General features: G+C 37.1%; 1 protein-coding gene across 3 annotated transcripts in view; it reads left to right on the top strand.

Annotated features, from left to right (window-relative positions):
- The window catches only part of LOC105229971 (protein N-terminal asparagine amidohydrolase), an 82,495-nt gene that overhangs the window by 46,413 nt on the left and 20,813 nt on the right, over positions 1–15,269 (top strand). The gene's annotated exons all lie outside the window — the stretch shown is intronic.

The following is a 15,269-nucleotide window of genomic DNA, read 5'->3' as shown; positions in this document are numbered from 1 at the left end:
ATAGAGAATAGGGCTTTGAAACAGTACATATCACCTCAGAAGCAAATATTTTTCGAAATATAAATGAGAGATGTTTAGTCTGATTGTCAGATTTCTCGGCTGCTTTGCGAAGCTTCACACCAGACTCTTAATGCCCGAAAGTTAGGAAGCTTTTTCGTGCCAGAAATTCACTCGAGGTTTCAACAATGTTTACTGAAAGTATAATTCAATTATTCAAAATCTTAAAAAGGAAGTGTGGTTAAAAATTAATACTTGCTTGACCTAGAAAAAATCGGTCAAATTTAATGTAATGTAAGGCAATATGCTTTTGGCGTAGAATTAGTTTTCAACTCTGTTGATTTGGGATTAATTATGGACCCTAAGTTTAATTCTAGTCTTAATATTGATAATATAGCCTTGAAAACTAAAGGTATTATCAGTTTTTTTAACGTTGATCTAAAGAATTTAGAGATCCGTATTTTACTAAAACACCTTTAACAACTTTGGTTAGATCTATATTGGAATGTGGGTGCTGTTGTACGGAACTCTAGTTACCACATCCATCTGACAAACTAGAGTCGGTACTAAAAACAATTTTTACTTTTCGCCTTAGGGCATTTCCGATGGGATTCTAATTTAAGGCTTCCTACAGTAGTCGTTTAAAACTTATAAATCTACATACACTTACGGCTCGTAAGGTAATAATTGGTATTATGTTCTTAGTAAAACTCCTGAATAAAACAGTTAGCGGTTCTTTGCTCCTGCCTGACTTTAAATTTAATATCCCAGTTCGCTTTTCAAGACAGTTTAGACTCTTACTGATAAAATATTCTGATTCCGAACCTCGAGTCGGTTGGAGTCAACCAATATAAACAGTGTAATCGTGATAAAAAATGCAATTTGGCGTAAAACCGCTGCAATAATTCGGCATAGTAGAGCCCTGCGGGCGGGTTGCCCTTCTCCAGGTAGTAGACATAGATCACATCCAAAAAATAGTGTTCATCACCCAAATCTACTGTTTCGACTGTTCCTATATTTCTGTATGTACCAGAGAATTCATTCCCGTCGAAGGTCACAAAACGACGTAGAAGCTTATTCGGAATGCTCTTAAACAGCATCAAAGGCTATTGCGAACTAGTCTCCCGCTTGCAGTCTAGAGTAACCTAACAGGGTCGACAGCTCTCGCATGCCCAAGATTTCACGCAAAACATAACCCACGTTAGAATGCGGACGATCAACTAATTTTGGACAAAGGATAATAATCAGCATCCAAGCGCTCCTTGAGACTGTTTTTGTAACTGTCTATGAGAATGTACTACGCGATATTAAATTTCTTGCGATGGCGCCATCGACGAAGGGGCTGAGCGTAAGTAGTGGCCGCACCTTACACTGCTTTTCTTCTTCTTTATTGGCGTAGACACGCGGTTATAGCCGAGTTTCCAACAGCGCCCCAGTCGTTTTTCCTTTTCGATGTTTGACACCAAGTTGATATACCAAGTATAGTCAGGTCCTTCTCTTTTCTTCCTTAGAGATCTTCTTGTGCTTCTCCCGGCGGCTTCTGCGTCGAATGCTCTCAGAGCTGTAGTGTTTTCATCCATTCGAACGACATGACCTTGCCAGCGTAACCGCTGTCTCTTAAATCGCTGAACTATGTCAACACTACCTTTAGAAGATTGAATAAAGCTACTAATTTTTTAAAATCTTTGTAATAGCACGAATAATTTTGGTCAATATGATGAGTTTATTAAATATCTAGGTCTCACTCCACTGAGATTACTCATCTAGTAGGCCTAACCTTACCATTAGAAAAATTCATACAAGTGGAGCATATAAAAATTTCCTCCGCAGGGTATTCCTCTCTATTCCACACAACACTAGTGGGCCTATCACTCACTTACATCTATTTTCTAAGTAATTTCACCAAAAACTGTTTGCAAAAAAAGTATCAGTCAGCATTTTGCAATTGGTGTTGGTGGAATCTTCTGCACACGTCCACCGCCTATCAGCTGTAGACCAATAAAGCGAAATAACCGCGGCTTGTGAGCGGCTCGATGCACCTCTATGGTTCCAAAGGCAAGTGGGTAAACGCGGAAAACCGTGCACCATAGACACAGGCAGACGGACAGACAGCAAATAAAAACTCGCTCGTCACCGGCAAACTAGATCGCAGCGCAGCGATAGAGGCGTGTCTCTGGCGTTCGCTGCACAACACTGTATTGCACTGCCAGCAACTGGCATAAAAAAGTCAAAGCCGAATTCGAATTCGATTGGAGCCTGTGAGCGTGCGCATGCCCGGCTGACTCTGCTTTGTGTGGTTACAATGAGATTTGAAGTTTTATAGCGCGACGCTGTTGCAATGCGCCTAACTAACTGACTAACCAACTGAGTTGGCAATAGACATGGACGCGGTTGGCTGCGGCCGAATGATATAAATTACAGTTTCAGCCTGGCGGCCGCCTGCGCCGGTATGCCCCCTCGCTCGAGATCGCCACCCGCTCAGGCGAGTTTACTTTTAGCAATTTTATTTTTATGCTTTATTGCGGTTTTTATTTTATGTACAGTAAATACACCGTATTCAAGCGTCTTTAAAGATGCTGTAAAGTTGCGCAGGCGCACACCGCTGGCCACCGCCATTCCAGCTGTGTGTGTGTGTGTGTGTGGGTATGCGCAAATATTTTTTGTATAGAGATAATTGTGAGGGAACGACGCTGTGTTGCCGACATTAACTAAAAAGTGTTGTTGTTGTAGTTGTTATTATTGTAGTGTATTATTTGTTGTTGTTTTTGCCGTGCGCTATGCGCTATGCGAAGCTTGCAACGGATGCGCTTGTTGCCAACAACAACAACAACAGTAACTCACTCCTTGAAGTTGCCAACATTATTGTTGTTGTTATTTACTTTTCACTCTTCCAAGTCGAGATCGGCGGAGAAGCGAAAGCCGGAAAAAGTCACTAACCACGTCGACGTTGCATACAATGAACAACTTTTGTTTGTGGAAAATTGAACAACAATAACAACGACACCAACAACAAGAGCTGCTAAAAGAAATTATTATGAGTGGTTACATGGAAAAGGAGGCGTTTGGCGGCACATATGTTTCGTCGTTACCCTTATACACTTTTATACAGATATACCTGCTCCTACATATCACAGTTTTTCTTGTTGTTGTGGTTGTCGCTGCAGTTTGTGAGATTTTCTGCGGGCGCGTATTGAATGTAAATGGCAACGCGTTTGCGCGTTACAACTATTTTAGGCGCTTAGTCGCTGCCAACAATCCATATATATGGTATTTAGAGAAATAGTACTTACAACAACAAATTTGTAGTACAACTAAAACATTTTTATTTCTACATAACCTCAACAATTTCATATTTGTTAACACACCAAGTATGATACCTAGTCCATCTTAACGCAGGGTGGCACAGTGGTACCGCCCTTCATAATTTTTGAACAAATTTTTAAGTCTTTATGGAGCTCAAGTAAGAAAAAGTAATGTTTCGATTGTTCAAACGATAACCTAACCTCAAAAACAACATAAAAATCATTTTGATAAATCGACCCTAATCGGCCCATCTTATTACCACGCCGACCTAACCTCAATTTCCTCTTTATTTTGCATAAAATATGTACCAATTCGACGAAAATTACATACATTTCAATGGTACCGTTCCCGCGGTAGTCGGGTCTAAATAAACGAAACGGACCCGTTTGTATCTCTAACCTAATTTCGTGTGCGGCATCGTTGCGAATGTTGGAAACGGCTTACTGTGATTGAGTTTATCAAAAACACAAGCCTACGAGGGGTACAAAGCCTTCAATAACGGTCGAGAGATCGATGCCTCGTTCTGGACGACTTTCGACCTCCTCAACTGCTGAAAATACCAAAAAAGATATGGAGCTTGAAAATCGTTAAACAAGTATTAGAGAGATGACAAGAGATGGTGGATATTTTAGCTATGAAACGCGTTTACTGCTCGACTCGTCCCGATAAAGCTGAATTTTAAATTAACTGCCCAAAAAGTCGCATTTTCTCACCCAAACCCCACTGTGCCTTGCGCTATTTGTACTTCCATTTCATACCCATTTTTAAATAGCAATTTTTCCGAACCGTTTATATTGGCTTGTTGCATAAACGCTTGGGCTCTTGGGCTAGTGGGAGTGTTGCAGGCGAAAATCTCATAAACCATAAATGCTACAGGCTACAGCTCATATCATAGCTATTTTGTTCATACACACACGCAGCGCTACACGCCACCTCCATTGGAACACTTAAAACGCTTTCAAACACCTTCAGTTCCACCGGCGCACGAGCGGCATTCAGCCTGCCGCAATGCCTGCCTGGGCGCTCGCTCGGCTTGTTTGATTTAACGACTGGGCCGTCTGCTGTTCGCGCGCTTGCCATTTTTACCCTCCTCTCCATTTTTATTTTATTTTATTTGAGGTTTGAAGACAGTTGTTTGTGTTTGTTTTGCTGCTATGCCACATTCGCCTGTTATAACTGTTTTAAAGGTGTTTCCGGAAATTTCGAATTTGTTTTAAAAATATCTACGCAATTAGTGTTGGCAGCGCAAATTAGCGCGAAATTATGAGATATGTATGAAGTGCGTGCCGAAACACCCATGCACCACATACATATATAAATATATACACCAAATATGTATATACTCATATGTATATAGTAATATGTTGAAATGGATCTTTGCATAATGCCTGAAAAGTGGAGCAAAGCGGAGGTTGTGGTTGCGCTACATTTGGAATTTGAATTAAAACATACAAATGTTTCTTAAGAGGACTAATAAATATATAAGTGATATCCGCGATCTTGGTAGCCAATCGACCGGCCAAAAGTGAAATTATCTGTTCACCGAAGTGGTTTCTCAATAAATCCATTGATTGATCCGTTGTGTGGGAAGTGACATCGTCTTATTGAAACAAAATGTCGCCGAAATCACGAGCTTCACTTTGAGGCATCAAATAGTCAGTTATCATGGCACGATATCGGTCACCATTAACGGTAACGTCCTCACCGGCATCATTTTTGAAGAAATATAGATCGATGATACCACCGGCTCACAAACCAACCAAATCGTTGTTTTTTCAGGATAAAATGGCGATTCTTGATTCTCTTCAGGTTGCTCTTTCTTCCGAATGCGGTTCGAAAATGTCAGATCATCTTGTAACTTTTCAAGAGCTTATAGAGCGAAGCGATTTCGCTTGGAAGGGTCGAGCGGCTAAAGTTCTTGCACAAAAATAACATGACACGACTAACGCGTGATCTGTCAAAAAGGCAATAGCCATAGATTAACCGTTATATACATATATTTCTTCGCATAAAAATTTTTTATTTCCGAATAAATCCCTATAGCCTAGATTAACATATCGCTCATTTGCTGCAACGTCGTCATAACTCAAAAAAATCGATTCGCCAGAAAACGCGTTTAAAGTTTTCAACTTACTACAACCTTACACGGTGACTCCAACCTTACACCTCTTCTCAAGCGGAGCATATAAGAGGTATTCATATGAATTTTTCACTCAATATGAAGTATGATATAACGAACAATTCTGCAGCATTAACTCAAAAATCACGTCTTTTGAGTTATGACGACGTTGCAGCAAATGAGCGATATATCAAAATCATTTTTCCAATCTGTCTTACATGACGACGATGAGCTGGTTTACGAATGGGTCAAAGCTGCCCTAAAGGTAGTAGCAGATCCACTGCTCCGGAGCGCAGCCTTCTTAATAGTAGGGACTATCCACTCCGATAACACAGCAGCGTAAATAGCCTTAAGTTCGCTGATTGTATGCATAAGACTAGTCAAAAGATGTCTAGACTTCTAATTGTTAGAACAGGTACTTCAGTCTCAATAACTGCGGAATAGGAATAGGTAGAAGCTCTATTGGCTTCTTGAGATTCACTACTGAACTGTTGGGCCTCAGAACAGCTGAGTCAGCGTTGGTTAATTAACTGCAGCTGTACAGTTGCGAGGCCTATGGTATATCGTAAGAGGTCTAAGGATGGTTGTACAAGTTTTAACTGAACACCGAAAGTTCATGCAGTAAAAGTGAACGTCTTGCCGAATGTCAGCTGCATTAGCTGTTTGGGAGAAAATTATATAAAATAATGATAATAAAAACACTTACTCCTCGATTGTTCCGCTTATGCTTGAATCTCATTCTTTTAGACATCCAGATGAAATAGTTTCTACATCAGCACCATCAGTATATCTGTGATAGGTTCAGGAGATTTTTGCCGACAGCCGATATACACCTGCAGAAATTTTGCGCATGCCTTCACAAACATATTATGTATTTAACAGTCTAAGAGGGATTTCTCGTCTCGGTGAAGAATACGCCATCTAATCTAACCCAAACCCGACAAATATTTTTAATACAAATATACTATATATGGTTGCACAATTTTATCCATTATATATAATAATCTAAAGGATAAATTACCGCATTATCAGCCTCATTCGTCTACGAATATTTTGTCGCTACCATCCATTCGAATATATTAACTTCGTTTAATTTTTTTACAAAATTTTCCACACTCGCACTCAAATCCACGAAATATTTAGACATTCCGCAAAAACAAATGGCTGCGAGGCGACAGTTAGACAGACAATTTAATTGGGTTTCAGTGCGCATGCGAATTGCTTTCTGTTTGCTTGCTACCTTGTACTGAGACTCACTCGTAAAAAACGAAAGCAAAAATGCATGAAAAGTAGGAATTTGTTCGAAAACGAACTCGCATGTGTACATTTCTCGAGCTGCCAACACTTTTGCCACAACTTGTGTCTGAGAACGAAGATCCCTATATGAAACTGCCTTAAACTTCGATCGAGTTGAAAATTCGGATAGCGAAGAGAAGGGACAGGGAAAGAAAACTGTGTTAGAGAAGCGCCATAAAATGTATGTAGTAGCAACTGGTTTAATTTTTTTGTTATTTTTAGCCTTTTGTTTTGGCCAGAAAGTACCATTTTAGCAACATTGAGAATCGTGATGTTCCAGTAAGATTTTTTCGGTTGTTGTTACATACTTTGCATGTCACAGTTGACTTTGTGCTTTGCTTGTGGCCAATGTTTACGCTTATTGTTGCGATAAATGAAAGTCCTAAATTTGCTGATCGCTTTTTATTGTTGTTTTCTTTAATTCGTACTTTGTTTTAAACGCTCTGCCGTTGTATAATTGTGGTTAGTGTGAAACTTAGCGGTTTTCTATGGAAAAGATTATGTTTTTGGCCTTGAAATTTCAGAAACACTTGGAATACTTTACTTATGACAAGTCTCCGAATTCTCCAAAAATGAATCTCATCTAATATAAACACTTTTTGCCCTTGCAACTTGGAAGAATCAAAGGCGAGAAAAACATTAAACAGAAGATCGGAATCCAATCAATTTTATACATATGTACTAAAACTCATACACTGACCGACATACGTATTCGGAATAAGATTTGTCAGATAAACCAAAATTATTATATGGAGTAAATAGAAGTTGGGGTAGTATCGACCCGATTTCATCTATTAACTATTATCATACCACATACAAAAAAATTGTTCCCTGGGTTTGATTAAGACACCTTACATACAATTACCAATAATATGGGGGCTAGATCAAGTTTTCGCCCAATTTTAATTATTTTAGGCACAAACGTACACTGTTATGAGTAAAACATGCTCTGAAATTTTCATTGAGATAACTAAAATATTTGTCGACATATGCGGTATAAAGCCACCTAGAAGTTCGAAAATTTTCATATTAAGTATATGGGAGCTCAGGGAAATATAGACCCGATTCATCACTTTTTTATACACAGTGGTACTAATGTCAGGAAAGGATTCTATCTGAATTTCAATTGTGTATCTCACCCATTGTCCGATATTTTGGGTCAAAAGTCAACTATAGACACAGGGGTCCAAATATTCGGTACCTAGGGGATTGAACAGGTTTGGTTAGATTTTGGGCATTTGTTAATCATAAAGTCACAAGAAAAGTTTCCAAACCTTTTTTTTAATTTTTCAAATTTAACTTCTTTGTATCACCCTGTTCTCAAATCCGTACTGAATGCAGCTACTAAAACGCTTCTCAACATTTGCAATTTCTTCACCATTATTTTTTCCTTTTATATTAGCTGTGTTGTTACTTGTCTGTTCACTTGTAGCCTGTTGTTGTTTTCCTCCGCTTTTTGCCCGAAGGTGCAGATTTGTACGACTGCAATTTGTAGGAGATTCATTTGATTACGAATGTGATCTGCGATTTGCGCTGATCGTGTAATGTTTACCATTTTATTTCACATGCGCTTTTTATTTATCTAATTTTTTTTAAATCTTCTTTCAAAGGCATGCGATTTTCCACCCTTTCCACACTTTCATTCGTTCTACCTTAGATATGCTGCTCTCGTCTGCATCTTCCACCTTAAATGGAAACACAAGCACATATTCCTTTACAATTCTCTCAGATTCTTCAGAAAACGAGTCAAACAAACAAATTCAATAAGAACTATTTACTTGAATAGCTTCCAAATTGGGTGGAAAATGAAAAAAGAACGTCTTCAACACAATAAAGCACATGAAAATGGCATAATTTAGAGTCGCGCATCATGATTAATGATGTTCAGTCTCAACTGTTGACATTGACAAGATCATTTCTTTTCATTCGCGCTTACTTCGAACGAACGATTGCATAAAAGGCAAGAACTGTGAATGAAGGCCGCGATCAAGAATTTTCTGCAGATGTTTGTACAAAAAACTTCACACTTTGTTATTGTTATAGTTTTTTATTATTATATTATTAAGAGATGAAATCTCATTCAAAATTATCTTTAACTCCACTGTATAATCAGCTGTATCGTAGAACTATTTGAGTGAGGGAAGCACTAAGGCAAACGAACAGAGATTGTTGTTCCTAATATTTCGTATTGTTGCACAGCTGTGGTGAAGTGAGGTAAAATGAGTGCCTAGTACTAGTCATCAATATTCGGTAGTACTCATAATGGGTGAACGTCCGGCAAATGATAGTGGCTTGCATTTTTTTGATTAAACAGCGGGACATAACTACTATTGAAATCTACAGTATTTGGGATAATTACTTATTATTGATTCGAAAGTATTTTTAGCTATTTTTGCAGCGGAAAATACAGCAAATATTTGAGATCTAAGGCTTTTTGAAAGGGAGTCTGAAACTGTCTTATTTTCATGCACTCACTAAATATCTTGAGAAAATACTTCGGACACCTAATGGTAGTTCCAGATACATATGTACATACATAAGTCTATAAACGTTAAAGCTACAAAATCCGTCTTAAATGCCATATAATAGTTGTCCTATCAAGAAGAGCTTTGATTTTATTTTATTTATTCATTATACTCCTGAACTAAAATGCTTCCGCTCTGCTCTCTTTACTCAATCTCGATATTGCATACCTGACGGATTAGTCTAATTAATCAAACAGTATCGGGTTTTGCTCCCTGTAGCTACCAAGCTCTTTTTCACTACATTTATTTGAGTTTTAGGACTTGTCAATACTTTTAACAAGTTTGCTGAAGAATGCTACTGCTTTGATATTATCAATAGGGAGAAACTCAGGCTCGAGCCTTACCCTCGAACTGCTGTATTGTCAAGTTCAACATCCGAACAATGAAAGAACTCGTGATGTTACAAAAGTCTGACCACATCATAAACGATCGCGACCGCTTACAGCTAACCCAACCAGGTTCTTCATTTTTATGACTTCAACAGTTTACCGTGAAGCTTGTTACACCAGAAGTCCCTCAGTTTTTGAGATATAGATATGAAATTTTGCACACGTCTTTTACTCTCCATGAAGCAGCACATTTGTCGAAACAGTCGATATCGAACCACTATAAGATATGGCTGCCATAAAAACTGAACGATCAAAAACAAGTTCTTGTATGGAAGACTTTTTTCTTTGACAAGATATCTTCACGAAATTCGGCACTGATTGTTATCCAAGGTATCAGAACAGTCTCCAAGCGAATTGTACAGATCGGATTACTATAACATATAGCTGTCATATAAACTGACTGATCAACATACATGTGTATAAACTTTCCATCGCCTTTTCTCCTTCTCCAAACTATTCTAAGACGGTTATTATTTATCTTCATGTTGAGTCATGGGTTCAAAATGAGAAAATTACAATCACTCTGATCCTGAATATAAAACCAAGTTCGAAAAATTTTCTTGGAAGTGTTTTTATATAAGAAATCCATGTTATTGCTGTTTTTGTAAGTAACACGCTATAAAACGAATAAAAAGCGGCCCTCAATCGAGTAAACACAAAAAGAACACAAAAACCAAAAACGCAAACAACAATAATAGCAACAAGTGCATATTAAAATCGAATAAAATCGCCGCAGTAGCATTTGGATTTATTTATTATTTGATATTATTGTTGTTGCAATGCTTATCGTGTAGCATGACAGGCTATCCATAACTAAGCGACGAGAAATTTGCATGCCACCAGCTTTTGTGCGGATGCTCATGCTTACATAGAGATGTACACATGCATATACATATATATACATATATAAATACAACAAACATATGTATAAAATAAGAAATAAATAACAAAATGAAACTACAATCAAAATAATGAAGAAAGCAACAAAACAGCAGCTTTAATTTCATGAGAAGCCCAAACTAATCGCAGCGACAACAAAGCAGGAGTCTGCGCATGCTCAACATACAAATGCAAGTTCGTCGCGAAAAGATTTACAAGCAGCTAGCTGCAACACACCACATATACATACGTACATTCCCGCACCAAAGTTTGGCCAAAAACGCCAAACTCACAGCAGCACTGCAATGCAAAATCAGCTAGCAACAAGAACAACACCGAAAACAACAACAACAATCGTCACAAGACACAATTTATAATTGGCGGTTGATGACATCCTTTTCGGTTGCTGATACCAGCAACAGCGGCACGTTTTGGTGCCACTGCGCTGTTCTTGTTGTTGTTTTGTCTGTTTTTATTTTTTTCTTTTTCCTCCAGTTTTTATTTTCTTTTTGTTGTTATTGCTCGTGGCCATGGCCAAAATGTTGCAGTGTAAAATTTATTTACTTACCAACTGGTCGCCACATTTTGCGGTGAGGCTGTTGCAAGCTGTGGAAGAGAGGAGAGGAGTTTGCAATTTCTTTGAAATGGAAAACATGCGCAAGTATGTGTGTGTGTGTGCTAATTTCAGGCGATTTCTAAGTGAAAATGACAGTTTAGAAAACTCGATATTTTTCACCTGAATTTTTTATGCAAATGCTTAGCTATAATGCGCGTTCTAATTCTACACATTTACATTGTATGCAAGTCTTTTGTAAAATTTTTCTTTATTTTTTTGCCTTCTTTTGTTCGCTAGGAATTTTAAATTGTTCGCTCATTGCATTCATTGGTTCCGATTGAAATTTGAATTTCATTTACTATTTACATATTTGACTTGCAAATGCAAAGATTGTCAAGCTAATTAACATAAACGGTTTACAGTTGTTGCTTCTTGTTGCTTTTGTTGTGCTCATAGCTGCTCGCTGCCAGCCAGCGATTGCAAACAAAGGCTCTTACGAGCTGGCAGTGTACACGCGCCGCAGCGAAAAACAGCAAAACAATGAGAAGTGCCAGTTAAACAACAACAATGCACCAAAATAATTAAATAAATGAAAGAATTGAATCCAATTTTTTATAATAAAATTAAAATCATTGAAATCACATGCAAAAAGAGCAGAGCAAACACAACTATAACACGAGCGAATCGATTACAACAATGGCAACAATCATATCGCCATTTTTATATACCGCTCATGAATTATTTTTTAATTAATAATCTGCCCAAATTTATAATGAAACTATTTTTTATGTCAAAATGAAAAAAAAAAATATTTTTATACTCACATTTTGAAAGATTATGGTGACTTCATTTGTTATATGTGACGTCAGTTTAGTGATGTCCACTTAAAATTTAAGGAGCTATCTTCAGAAATCAAAAACTGTCAAAACTCTATCGATCACAGCTTTAAATCCAAACTATGAAAAGATCATTTTGTAATCGTTGCTTTTGTTGTCTTAGCAACGTCTACTTCTCCCAAAATTCGATTAATTCGATTAGATACTAATTAAAAACACTCTTGTCATTTACAGAGATGATATTCATTTGATTAAAATTGCCTCGGAATGGCAAAAAAATATACAAATATATTCTGACGTATTTTAATACAAATCTTTATTATCGTCTTCAGTTTAGGCGTTTGAACCACAATACAAGCATACCAACTCTTAACCCAATTCTCGATACTCTTGTTATAAACCTTGGATGTGATGGTCTTCGGTGCCTTCAGCGAAATAGGTTTTCTTAGAGTTTCGACTTATTTTTGGAACGCCATTCGCTAGATTTTTAGAAAGTTTCGACGTCATGTAAGTAAGTATTTATAAATCCAGATCTGGTCATCACTAATCATGCGTTAGCTGACTGTAGAGTCCTCATTTTTTTTCAACCTTTTTTTTTTGTTTTTCAACCTCCACTCGACGTCGTTCTTGCAAAAGATTCAGGTATTTTGATGCGAGTTTTGAAAAGTTTCTTACCCAAAACATTAACCAAAAAGTGCTGAGTCGATACATAAGAGATGTTGAGATCTTCTGTTATTTCTCTGATGCCAATATGACGATTTTCAAGCACTGTTTCTTTAATTTTTTGATGTTATAGTCATTAACAGAAGTGGTGAAGAACTCGCTTGAGGGAAGTTTTTGATGATTTCACGAACCATTAATTTATATTATTTATAGAACACAATTCAATACATTTGACGTTCTGTACCGAGTTCTCTAATGTGTTTCATTAAGCCCGTTTCCAAAGGCCTTGTTGTCGATTTTGGATTTATCTCAACCATGAGGGCATCTTTTAAGCGGAAACCCATGTATCCTCGCATTTTTTCTCATATAAAACAAGTGAAATATTTTATTAGAATTTTTTGTTGTTACTAACATACACAATTAACAAAGAAATTCTGAAATTTTTGGAAAAAAATATTTTAAACTCGGACATTGCAACGCCATTTTCGGTGACCCCTAGGAAAACAGATGCGCCCGCGATGGTAGGATAACTCCTTACAGGTTCATCTAAAGTGAAAAATACGTGTTTTAGTTAAAACCTTAACTGAGAACTAGGACGAAGAAAAAAACTGAAAATTGGATTTTTGGTAGACATTTAAAAAAAAAAAGAAAATTTCGTGATATTTTTTTTTTCCAATAGTTGTAATGGAAAAAAAAATTTCGTCCAAGTCTCTAAGAATTGTTTTCCAAAGACCTGTGTAAAATTTGATGAAGATCGGCGCACTTAGCCGAGGACAATATTCTAGAGATGTTGAAGAATTTAATAAGAGCGTAAAAGAAAATTGATTTTTTTGAACCGTAAACCCAATCCTTTAGGGATTATTTGCATAAATCCTTGTCTTCAGCTTCCAGTCCTAAAAAATCGTTTTTCTAGCCTCTTAATGCTACATGGTCCACCAAAATAGTGTTCCCAGAAGTGTTTTTAATTAGACCGAGTCTATTGTAATTCTTGACAGAACTTGTATCAAAAAAAGAACCAAACTGAGAAGTTATGATAAGCAAAACGTCCTGTACCTTCAATCGCTTATTCCTATGGATTTTGTATGCGAGGAGTCTAGGGTTTTCTAATGATCCAATACATCGAGCTGACTTGTTGGGTGAGGCATAATTTCGTCGGTTCATATCTTACAACTGCGCTGACCATAAACTATATCCCATTGAAACACTATCTCATTAAACTTGCGTGTCATTAACCCCTATTGATCAAACTTTTGGAAATGAGTTTATATGCTGGACGGGATACTTACATTATGGTAAGATTTTTCAGCAGGGAAAGATTTGCCGCTATTAAAAACAGAATTTGTTGATGTAAGAAATTCTATTTGCAAACTTTTATTTCTCTGGTGACTATTTTTTTTTTTAATTTTATAATTTTTTTAAGCTAAAGCAATAATAAAAGGTTTAGTTAAAAATATAAAAATCATCATCATACGTTTTTAACTTATATTACGTAAAGGGTATACGAAATATATATTAATTTTTTGCAGAAAACAAAAAACAACCTGTTATTGTTTTAATATTGCTCTTTTCGTTGTATTTACTTGCACATATTTTTGCTCTGTTATTTCAATTATCATATTCTTAATGTCGCAATCGCAATTGTGATTCGCCGAGCGGTTGATACATACATATGTATTAATGTTGATTTATTCGATTTTTACCTTGTGATTGTTGTTTTTATTAAAAATAGTTGTTAATATTGTCATTGCTACTGCTACTGTTGGTGTGTTTTTCACATGACTGCATGCATTGAGGGGATTTTTTTTATACTCTCGCAACAAAGTTGCTAAAGAGAGTATTATAGTTTTGTTCACATAACGGTTGTTTGTAAGTCCTAAAACTAAAAGAGTTAGATATAGGGTTATATATACCAAAGTGATCAGGGTGACGAGTAGAGTTGAAATCCGGATGTCTGTCTGTCCGTCCGTCCGTCCGTCTGTCCGTCCGTCCGTCCGTGCAAGCTGTAACTTGTGTAAAAATTGAGATATCGTGATGAAACTTGGTACACGTATTTCTTGGCTCCATAGGAAGGTTAAGTTCGAAGATGGGCAAAATCGGCCCACTGCCACGCCCACAAAATGGCGGAAACCGAAAACCTATAAAGTGTCATAACTAAGCCATAAATAAAGATATTAAAGTGAAATTTGGCACAAAGGATCACATTAGGGAGGAGCATATTTGGACGTAAAATTTTTGGAAAAGTGGGCGTGGCCCCGCCCCCTATTAAGTTTTTTGTACATATCTCGGAAACTACTATAGCTATGTCAACCAAACTCTATAGAGAAGTTTCCTTCCGGCATTTCCATATACAGTTCAAAAATGGAAGAAATCGGATAATAACCACGCCCACCTCCCATACAAAGGTTATGTTGAAAATCACTAAAAGTGCGTTAACCGACTAACAAAAAACGTCAGAAACACAAAATTTTACGGAAGGAATGGCAGAAGGAAGCTGTACCCAGTCTTTTTTTAAAAATTGAAAATGGGCGTGGCGTCGCCCACTTATGGACCAAAAACCATATCTCAGGAACTACTCGACCGATTTCAGTGAAATTCGGTTTATAATATTTTTTTAACACCCTGATGACATGTACGAAATATGGGCGAAATCGGTTCACAACCACGCCTTCTTCCAATATAACGCTATTTTGAATTCCATCTGATGCC

The sequence above is a fragment of the Bactrocera dorsalis genome, chromosome 3, assembly GCF_023373825.1.
Source record: "Bactrocera dorsalis isolate Fly_Bdor chromosome 3, ASM2337382v1, whole genome shotgun sequence".
Taxonomy (NCBI): Eukaryota; Metazoa; Arthropoda; class Insecta; order Diptera; family Tephritidae; genus Bactrocera; species Bactrocera dorsalis.
This window is presented reverse-complemented; position numbering and strand designations above follow the sequence as displayed.